The sequence below is a fragment of the Parasteatoda tepidariorum genome, chromosome 4 (genome assembly GCF_043381705.1).
Source record: "Parasteatoda tepidariorum isolate YZ-2023 chromosome 4, CAS_Ptep_4.0, whole genome shotgun sequence".
Classification (NCBI taxonomy): Eukaryota; Metazoa; Arthropoda; class Arachnida; order Araneae; family Theridiidae; genus Parasteatoda; species Parasteatoda tepidariorum.
In genome coordinates, this window is record NC_092207.1 from 39,395,668 (window position 1) to 39,407,486 (window position 11,819).

Sequence of the window (11,819 nt, forward strand, 5' to 3'; positions counted from 1 at the left end):
GTGGCCATCAATTGCAAAAGATGTTGTCACTTGGACTCGGGCTTGTGTGGACTGCCAGAAATCTAAAGTCTGCAAACACACCCGTAGTCCGATACAACCTTTTGTTCAGCCATCTCGTCGATTCGACCACGTCCACGTAGACCTCGTTGGACCCCTGCCACCTTCTGAAGGATTCGCATATCTTCTTACCTGCATCGACCGTTTTTCAAGGTGGGCAGAAGCCATTCCTGTGGGTGACATAACAGCTGAGACTGTGGCACGCGCATTTGTGTCACAGTGGGTGTCCAGATTTGGTGTTCCCTCCATCATCACGACGGACCAAGGGAGACAATTCCAGTCTTCCCTTTTTACATCTTTGACAAGATTGCTTGGGGTTAAACATATTAGAACTACCCCCTACCACCCTGTCAGCAATGGCATGGTAGAGCGTTTTCATCGCTCGCTCAAGCAATCTCTCAAGTGCCACAACAAACTTAAATGGACTGAATCCCTACCTATAGTTCTCCTGGGACTACGCTCTGCATTCAAAGAGGACTTAAAGTGCACTTCTTCCGAACTTGTCTACGGTTTACCGTAAGCACGTGTGCATAAACAAATCTTCGAAAATAATTTTTCTTTCTTTAGTGTTTTATTCTTGATTATATTATATTTGTCTCATTATGGCTACGACTCCTCCTACAACCACCGCCGAAGCGCAAATTTCGCATGTTAGTGTTAAACCACCTCCATTTTGGAAACCCAATCCTACGCTTTGGTTTATCAGATTAGAAGCGCAGTTTAATCTTGCAAAAATAACTGTTGAAGAAACTAAATTTAATCACGTGGTAGCGGCACTAGACGCCGATGTGTTAACTTCCGTTAGCGATATTCTACTTAGTCCACCCCAGGATCATCCTTACGCGGCTTTAAAAAAACGCTTAATTGATTCTCACTCTGAAAGTGAATCATCTCGCATCCGCACACTATTGCAAGGGCTTGAACTCAGGGACCAACGTCCTTCGCAGTTACTCGCACGCATGCGCTCATTAGCTGGATCATCTGTTGGTGAGCCATTACTTAAATCGCTCTGGTTGGGCAGACTGCCCCACAACACTCAATCAATTCTCGCGGCTTTGAACCAAGAACTTAGCCAGTTGGCTGTTGTTGCCGACAAGATTCACGAAACGTGCAACCCACATTCCGTTTACGCAGCAAGCGTCGTTAAGCCCCAAACTACATGCGATATGGAGGCACAAATAGCACAGCTATCTAGGCAGCTTAGTGAATTAACAGCGTTGGTTCATCGGCAGAATGATCCACAAAACCAGCGCAACAAACATGTTAGAAGGCGGAGCAATTCCCAAAGATTCAAACAATTTAAAGAACCAATAAATGGACAGTGTTTTTATCTCACCAATTTCGGTATTAAAGCAAAAAAAATGCACCCCACCTTGTTCTTTTCCCCACACATCGGAAAACTAGGTCGGCGATCGTCCACCGGCCAAAACGGCGACCGCCTTTTGCAACGCGTTATGTTGGCCGATTCTTCTTCAAATATGACTTTCTGAATCAACACAGGTGCAGATATTTCCGTTTTGCCAAAAACTTATGCTCCTAACGCGAAATTACAAAATGATATCACTTTATTTGCCGCTAATGGCACTATTATTCCAACTTACGGCACGAAACGGATAGCATTAGATTTTAATCTGCGACGGCAATTCATTTGGTCCTTTGTAATTGCTGACGTACGCCAACCAATTATCGGCAAAGATTTTTTAGAGCATTTTGATTTGTATGTCGACTGTAAAAATCACAGAATTATCGATGCGAAAACTATGATAGGTTCTAACGGCCAACCCCCTAAAATCAATTTCTTAGAATCCAATATATCCATTTTGATTGGTAAAACTCAGTATCATAATATTTTTAAACAATATCCCGAATTACTTAATCCTTCACAACCAATCCCGACTAATCTCTCAAACCAAGTTTTGCATCATATTGAAACTGAAGGGCCCCCTGTATTTTCAAAACCCCGCGGTCTCGCGCCAAAAATTTTAGAAGCAGTTCGTAAAGAATTCGAATATCTTATGTCACTTGGCGTTCTTCGCCCATCAAAAAGCCCCTGGGCTAGTCCCCTCCAAGTAGTTAAAAAGTCAATCGGAGATTTCCGACCTTGCGGCGATTATCGGAAACTTAATTCTGTAACCGTCCCTGATCGCTATCCGGTCCCTCACATTCAAGACTGTACGCAAAATCTTCACGGTAAAACAATATTTTCCACTGTTGATCTCGCTAGGGCTTACCATCAAATAAAAATCAACCCAGCAGACATCCCTAAAACCGCGATAACTACACCGTTCGGTATTTTCGAATACACTGCTATGCCGTTCGGACTCCGTAATAACGGACAAACATTTCAGAGACACATTCATCAAGTGTTATCAAATCTCCCTTTTTGTTTCCCATATTTTGACGATATTCTTATAGCTTCATCTTCCGAAACTGAACACATTGAACATTTACATCAAGTTTTCTCCCGTTTAAGAGAATACGGCCTTAAACTAAATCCCGATAAATGCGTGTTAGGAAAAACATCAGTTAAGTTTTTGGGTTGTCTTATTACTGCTGAAGGCATTAAACCACTTCCCGATAAAGTTGAATCAATATGTAATTTTCCGAAACCTGATACCATTATGGAACTTCGGCGTTTCTTGGCAATGCTCAACTTTTATAGGCGTTTTTTAGCGAATGTAGCTGAACTTCAAGATCCTCTTAATAAAANCCAAAACGGCGACCGCCTTTTGCAACGCGTTATGTTGGCCGATTCTTCTTCAAATATGACTTTCTTAATCGACACAGGTGCAGATATTTCCGTTTTGCCAAAAACTTATGCTCCTAACGCGAAATTACAAAATGATATCACTTTATTTGCCGCTAATGGCACTATTATTCCAACTTACGGCACGAAACGGATAGCATTAGATTTTAATCTGCGACGGCAATTCATTTGGTCCTTTGTAATTGCTGACGTACGCCAACCAATTATCGGCAAAGATTTTTTAGAGCATTTTGATTTATATGTCGACTGTAAAAATCACCGAATTATCGATGCGAAAACTATGATAGGTTCTAACGGCCAACCCCCCAAAATCAATTTCTTAGAATCCAATATATCCATTTTGATTGGTAGAACTCAGTATCATAATATTTTAAAACAATATCCCGAATTACTTAATCCTTCACAACCAATCCAGACTAATCTCTCAAACCAAATTTTGCATCATATTGAAACCAAAGGGCCCCCTGTATTTTCAAAACCCAGCCGTCTCGCGCCGAAAATTTTAGAAGCAGTTCGTAAAGAATTCGAATATCTTATGTCACTTGGCGTTCTTCGCCCGTCAAAAAGCCCCTGGGCTAGTCCCCTCCATGTAGTAAAAAAATCAAACGGAGATTTCCGACCTTGCGGTGATTATCGGAAGCTTAATTCTGTAACCGTCCCTGATCGCTATCCGGTCCCTCACATTCAAGACTGTACGCAAAATCTTCACGGTAAAACAATATTTTCGACTGTTGATCTCGCTAGGGCTTACCATCAAATAAAAATCAACCCAGCAGACATCCCTAAAACCGCGATAACTACACCGTTCGGTCTTTTCGAATACACTGCTATGCCGTTCGGTCTCCGTAATGCCGGACAAACATTTCAGAGACACATTCATCAAGTGTTATCAAATCTCCCTTTTTGTTTTCCATATTTTGACGATATACTCATTGCTTCATCTTCCGAAACTGAACACATTGAACATTTGCATCAAGTTTTCTCCCGTTTAAGAGAGTACGGCCTTAAACTCAATCCCGATAAATGCGTGTTAGGGAAAACGTCAGTTAAATTTTTGGGTTGTCTTATTACTGCTGAAGGCATTAAACCACTTCCCGATAAAGTTGCATCAATATGTAATTTTCCGAAACCTGATACCATTATGGAACTTCGGCGTTTCTTGGCAATGCTCAACTTTTATAGGCGTTTTTTAGCGAATGTAGCTGAACTTCAAGATCCTCTTAATAAAATGCTTTCAAACTGTAAGAAAAACGATAAACGTCCCGTACCTTGGAATCAGGAAGCTGAACTCGCATTTTCGAAATGTAAATCCGCGTTAGCTGACGCTACAACTCTTGCGTATCCCGTTCCTGACCAACAAATTAGTCTCATGGTTGATGCTTCTTCCGCTGCGGTTGGAGCAGTTTTAAATTGTACAACCCCCGACGGGTTCAAACCGTTAGCATTTTTCTCCCGTAAACTGAGTGCAACAGAAACCAAATATAGTACTTACGACAGGGAACTTCTAGCTATCTACACTTCAATTAAACATTTTCGGCACCAGCTAGAAGGACAAAAATTTATTATATTTACCGATCATAGTCCCTTAACTTTTGCATTTACAAAAAACTCTGACTCTTGCTCCCCACGACAGCTCAGACACCTCGATTTCATTTCTCAATTCTGTACAGACATTCGGCATATATCCGGTTCTGAAAATGTCGTTGCTGTTGCTTTATCTCGAATCTCTGAGTTAAAAGTCCTGACATTTGAGGATCTAGCCATAGCGCAGGAAACTGACACCGAGCTGCAAAACTTGTTGAAAAACAAGGAAAACTCGCTTCAGCTGAAAGTCGTCACCAAAACAAGCCAATTGAAACTTTGGTGCAACATTGAAAAAGACAAGCTGCGTCCCTTCGTTTCTGTTACCTTCAGAAAATTAGTCTTCTACCAGCTGCATAACCTGTCTAACCCTGGCATCCGAGCTACCAAGAAGCTGATTCTAGATCGCTACGTGTGGCCATCAATTGCAAAAGATGTTGTCACTTGGACTTGGGCTTGTGTGGACTGCCAGAAATCTAAAATCCGTAAACACACCCGTAGTCCGATACAACCTTTTGTTTAGCCATCTCGTCGATTCGACCACGTCCACGTAGACCTCGTTGGACCCCTGCCACCTTCTGAAGGCTTCTCATATCTCCTTACCTGCATCGACCGTTTTTCAAGGTGGGCAGAAGCCATTCCTGTGGGTGACATAACAGCTGAGACTGTGGCACGCGCATTTGTGTCACAGTGGGTGTCCAGATTCGGTGTTCCATCTATCATCACAACGGACCAAGGGAGACAATTCCAGTCTTCCCTTTTTACATCTTTAACAAGATTGCTTGGGGTTAAACATATTAGAACTACCCCCTACCACCCTGTCAGCAATGGCATGGTAGAGCGTTTTCATCGCTCGCTCAAGCAATCTCTCAAGTGCCACAACAAACTTAAATGGACTGAATCCCTACCTATAGCTCTCCTGGGATTACGCTCTGCATTCAAAGAGGACTTAAAGTGCACCTCTGCCGAACTTGTCTACGGTATGACACTTCGTCTCCCAGGTGAATTCCTAGCTCCTACATCAAATAGTGACGAATCTCACCCGTCCGTGTTTGTTAATCAACTGAAGAACATGATGCCGTCCATAGCTCCAACCCCAGCATCATCACACAGCGAGCCAGGCTCGTTTGTCCACCCTTCCCTTGCGAGCTACACCCATGTTTTTGTCCGTCATGGTGTTGTTAAGAAACCACTCCAAACCCCCTATGACGGGCTTTTTCAAGTCATAGACAGAGCTGAAAAATTCTTAACCATCTCCATCAACAACAAACCGACAACTATTAGTATTGACCGTTTAAAACCCAGTTTTTCTGTGAACTTCGACAAAACCAGCTCAACAGAAAGTGTTTCCAAAGCATCCGTTCCTATCTCCAGACCTCCTTCCCCAAAGCCAACTTCCAGCATGGTAAATGCTGAGACGAACACTGTTTTGCCAAAGACAAACGTGACTCGATCTGGGAGGAGGGTCCGTTTCAACTCCAAATATCTGTGACCTTAGTGCCAAGGCACTTGGGGGGGAGTACTGTGGTGAACCACCTTCTCACCAGATGGCAGTGAACTCTACTTGCCAGGTGGCAGTGCAAAACATTTCTCTCAACCTTTTTATAAGATGGCAACATCTCTTGTGTTCAAACTTTAGTTTCCAGAATCTGGCAGCAGCTCAAAAAAACATTCATTCGGGCTTGCTGACCGGTGAACATTCACCTCTTTTAAAAATGCTGCTGTCGTTAATCATGTCTGTCTTTTACATTGTAACTTAATATGATTTCTTCTTTTTTTAATTATTATTAAACTGTTGTGATTATTAATTTTATTGAATCAATTTATTTAATATTATTTAATCTAATCACCACAGACTATTGGCGACGGTCTGGGAATCATCCCTGAGGATGATCCGAAGACATGCCATCACAATTTTGACCCTCTGCTGGGAATGGCACCCCCGTTTCGGTAGCCCGACGACCTGCATGCGAGGTCACCCTCATGAAAAAATCGAGGTATATTTGAGGCATAAACGAGGTATATTTTAAAGGTATAAAGGAGGTTGTTATTTAAATACGTCGTAGAGGTTGAGAAGGGTGCAAATGAATACCTCAAAATCAATCTCAAATATTCCTTAAATATACCTCCAGAGGTATATATGTTTCAACCTGAGGTGTTTAATTTTACATCTGTGGAGAGGTTGATATTTACTACTTTAAAGTGTTTCATTTTCAACCTTAGGTTATTACTTATCAGCCTAAAGTATATTTTTTTACACTTGTGGAAGTATTTATTCAACAACCTAAGGTGTGTCATTTTACACTTCAGGTTATTATAAATCAACCTCAGGTGTATTTTGTTCGACTTCAGGTAATTATTTTTCAACCTCATGTATCTAATTTTATGCTTGTCGAAGTATATATTTATCAACCTGTGGTGTGTCGTTTGGCACTGCTGGCCTCAACCATAATCAACCTCAGGTGATTATTTTTCAACCTCAGATATCTAATTTTATGTTTGTAGAGGTATATATTTATCAACCTGTGGCGTGTCGTTTTACACTTCTGGTTGTTATAAATCAACCTCAGGTGTATTTTGTTCTACCTCAGGTAATCATTTTTCAACGTCAGGTATCTAATTTTATGCTTGTAGAGGTATATATTTCTCAAACTAAGGTGTGCTATTTTACACTTCTGGTTGTTATAAATCAACCTGAAGTGTATTTTCAAAATGTTATTTTTTATTAACGTCATGTGTTCCATGTTCTACCCTAAGTTATTATTTCGTAACCTCGAGTGTATTTTTAGATAATTTATCAACCAAAGATGCAACATTTTACACTTCAGGTTTATGTACCTCAACCTAAAGTTGCTTTTTTTATTACACTTACGAAGTTGAGGTGTTATACGGACCACCTGGTTTATAAATTCTTAACCTCACTATATAAGAAATACAATATATATAAAGATATTATATATATTATATGAAGAATAACGAATATCATTACATTCTTTTTTAAGCTATAAAAGAAAGTTTCAAATGCATAATTCTTCTGTAATTTTAATAGATTGAATTAAATCATCTTAAAATAACACTTATCCAAATTCTACAAATAGTAAAATTTATTTATGGGAACTCATATTTTTAGAAGATAATTGTCTAAGGTGCTTGAATTTCTAAAGATATATAACTACAAATTTAAATAATTAGCCAGCTGCTATTCAAATTACTTTTATTTAAAACTAAAATTTCATATTTTTTTGCAAACCAACAAAATCATTTCAAATACTGTTTCCGTCTAAATGTTGAAACTTGTGGCAGGTTTTGAAATAATAAAATATTAGAAATTGTTTTTTTTTTATGATTTAAATTAACTGGATGAAATTACTCTCCTCTTCAGATAAATAGTATTACTCTTCTGCCATTTCTATTCAATCGCCATAGCTAAAATGCATGACGGGTACCACAGGCACAAAATAAAATGCACTGAAGACAGTACCAGCATTAACAGCATTTACAGAAATTCAAATATATAATTCCAATCTTATTATGCAATTTTAACACTTTTTATTTTTCTATACATCTGGTGTCATTATTGTACTTGTAAGTTTGATAATTAGATTTTCTTTCTTTCTTACAAATTTTTAAACTCAATAAACCTAGTCTATATTTTTAAACTTTTTGTCAGATTTCATGAAACTAATAGGTTTTTTAAAAATGTTTGACACTGATTCTGAAAAGGACTTCCGTTATTGTCAATCACATCAGAGTTTCTTAAAAAATAGTTACTTTAATATTTTTCAATCAATGTAATCAAGAATAAACAATCGTTTAATAAATTGAAAATTTAAAGTTATGTACCGATTTATATCATTTTTTTACACTGAATCAAATAGAACAAATTACAAGCTGATAAGGAGCATTTATTTTAAAGTTGTAAGTAATTTTATGTGAGGAAAATGTCTAACAGAGAATGATTTGAAATAATACTTTTAAAATAAGTTGCAAATAATATCTCCTATATAACTTATAATACCGTGCAGAATGAAACAAATAGTTAGTTGTTACAAACATTTAATTGTGTTTTTATATTTAAAAATATAAAAACACATCCCATAAGAGGAAATTCTAAAAAATGCATATTACTTTCAGCACTACTAAATGTTTTGATACATTTACATTTTACTAAATGCTTTTATTTGGAATTGATTTTATTCAATTCAGCATTAAAATTGCATATGAAACTAAACTGACTTATTTCTAAAAAATTTAAGATCTCCAAAAGTCACTAATTTTTAAAGTAGTGAACTGTAAACAGCAGCATAAAAATGCTCATAACCTTGAAACAAATTATCATATAAACTTGATATCGGGTTTAATTTAATTCTGCTCAATATTCTAATAAGTAATAACAATCTGCTTAGTAAATAATTAACGTGGGTAAATTGAGAAGAAATAACATGCAGTGAAAATAGCAGTCTCGAGATCAAACATGAAAAAGTGAGCTAGTACAGTTACTAGTTTTCAATTATCAAATATCTAGCAAACTATTGTTATCAACAATAACATAAATTCTGTAGTTTATTAGGAGAGATTACTTTTTCTTTTTGGTATTAATTCAGAACTATTTCCTAGGGGAAGGCTGAGCAGTAGCTTGCTAGTCACTTCTTCGCTGCTGCACATGTGCTATTTATGGCCTAGATCTCAGCAATATCAGGGAACTGTGGATAAGCTCTCTCCATATATACATATATGTTAGAAAAAGAAATTGCATGTTAATCAGATTTAAAAACAATCAGTATTATTATACATATTTTAACTCATAAGCAATAATATAAACTTTGCAACAGATATCCAAAGCAAAATTATTATTTTAAAAATCTTTCAATTTTCAATGATTTATTTATAAGAGAAATTATGAACATTTTACTCAATTAATCAGTTTACATACTGCTACGTTAAAACATATACATTTACACAAAATAAAAAGAATAGTTATATTTGAATAAATTTCGAACAATAAAATATACTGTGCGTAACCTGCTGTAACGATTCACCAGTTACGTAACCCTAAACAGCGACGACAAATATTTCGATTGTTCTCCCTTATTGCTAAGCCTAGAACAATAGACTCTAAGAATATCCTCCAACTTAAATTATTTAAGATCTGGACGGGTCTTTAAAGCAAAATTAATAAAATTTAAGTATGAAAATTGAAGCATATTTGATTAAAAGTGATAAAACTAAATTAATAAATGTCAAGCACACTTACCGAATTTCGAATTAACTTTCGATTGTCAACACACACGCCATTTGCCGGCTCGCACAGAACTCTGGGAAGTGAGCTAGTTAACATGAATAGTACTTTAAACAACCTTAAAACAAGCTTAGGTATAAATAAAATGACTTCATACACCTCAATAAATACCTCACTCTCTTTAGTAGAAATAAGGTATATTTTTTTACACCTCGTAAATACCTCACTCTCGTTAGTTGAAATAAGGTTGATTTTTTTATACCTCACTGATACCTCTTTTGTTACAAGTGTAAGAAAAACAACCTCGTATACCTTCAAAATCACCTTATCAGTCTGGTTGATTTGAAGTGGATTTAAAACAAGCTCAAAATAAGCTTAGGTATAAATAAAATGACTTCATATATCTCTATAAATACCTCACTCTCTTTAGTTGAAATAAGGTAAAAAATTTTATACCTCGTAAATACCTCACCCAGAAAGCATGCAACCTTACGACAATCTTGTGTTTTAACTTTATTTTCATTGTCACGAAAAGGTTTGCAGTAAAAACCTTTTTTCAATGACGTAAAAATATTGCAATTTACAAATATACAAAAGTAAATGATTTTTAAATCTTTTTTAAAAACTATTGTTATTTAGGTTAAAACACAAGCAAATTGTAAACCTTACTTTTTGCATTTTTGTTTGCTGCCATGATTAGGTTAGCAGAAATATTAAGCGAAAACCTTTTTCAAAGGAAACTAAATAAAGCATATATTAACTTTTTCAACGAAAATATTAATAAATAATAAGAAAATATTTTGCAAAGGATCTCATTTAAGGGAAAGCAAATAAACGAGCATAAGACCATGTTTTTGGATTGTTTTTTTAGGTCAGCGAAAGTACAATACGAAAACTTTCTTTCAGTGGCGTATCTAGGGTATGGCAAGTATTATTTTTGGATGCTCCTTAAATATAATTAAATATAATTAAGATCAATATAAATAAAAAAAATATTTTTCTGAAAGGAAACTAAAGTAAAGTTTACAAAAATAAATAAATATATATAACTGCCAAATTTAACACTTTTTGCAGAGAATCTGGTAAAAATCAAAATTTTTCAATTAACTCTGTGAATGTTTTTTAAGACTAATCACGTACTCTTAGATTTTAGAGGAAAATTAAAATAATTTCGACATTCCTGGTATTTCATTTTTAAAATTTCCTGACCCACAAGCTATTTTTCCCCTTTTCAATTCTATAAAATATAACCTAATTTTATTTTCAAACTTTCCGTGTGTTATGTAATGTTTTCGAATATGCTTTCTAAATTTCTACTAAAAATATTTTCACTGTGGGTGTCAAGTTAATATTCACGTAAAATAAATAAAAATAAAATTAATTAATTTTTATGGAGAATACAAAAGGTTAATTCAGTATATAAACGAAATAAGTAATTAATAAAAATAACAAACAACTCTTTTTTTCTATGTTCTGGAATGTTGAGAAACCTGAGACAGTTCTCCATGAATTAATAAAAGATTTCTTATTATCTACCGCATTTATTATTATTATTAATCCAACTATTTCGCTTTATGTGTCAAAATCGGTTTGTTTCCACTCCTTTGAAAAACGTAGTGTTTATTTTATTTTACATTATTATTTTATTCATAATAATCAATCAAAAATATTCTATACATTTAATGTGTTTAATGTAAAACAATTTAAAGTTCTGAATTAATAATAAACTTAATTTATAATTAAACCGTTACATGCTGCTTCACTTTAATTTCATGTTTGTGAAAATTAACAACAGAAAGTGAGTTTTGTATATAAGTGATAGTGTCATTATTTTAGAACTTACAATATGCTATCATATTGAATTGTATTGAACACTAATTTTGCGGTAAATTCGCAAATAGTCTAAGAAACAGCTTAACTAGAAAAATCTAACTCAGAGTCAAACTGTAATATTGCATAAGGAAAAAAACACTGAAATAGCCTCAAAAAATCATGGTTATACATAAAAATAAAATAATTAACTAAATAAAATATTTTCTATTACAAAAGTACAGAATATGTACTAGCATTAAGAATGCATGTTATTATTATGTATTAATGTAAGTTATGCCATATTTCAAAGGTTTATATAGCCTGTGCTATGTATTATGTTATAGCTTTTGAGTAGTAAATATA

General features: G+C 35.4%; 1 protein-coding gene across 1 annotated transcript in view; it reads left to right on the forward strand.

The window, feature by feature from the left end:
- Positions 1-11,819, forward strand: part of LOC107443191 (FRAS1-related extracellular matrix protein 2) — an 83,350-nt gene that overhangs the window by 38,538 nt on the left and 32,993 nt on the right. The window lies entirely within an intron of this gene.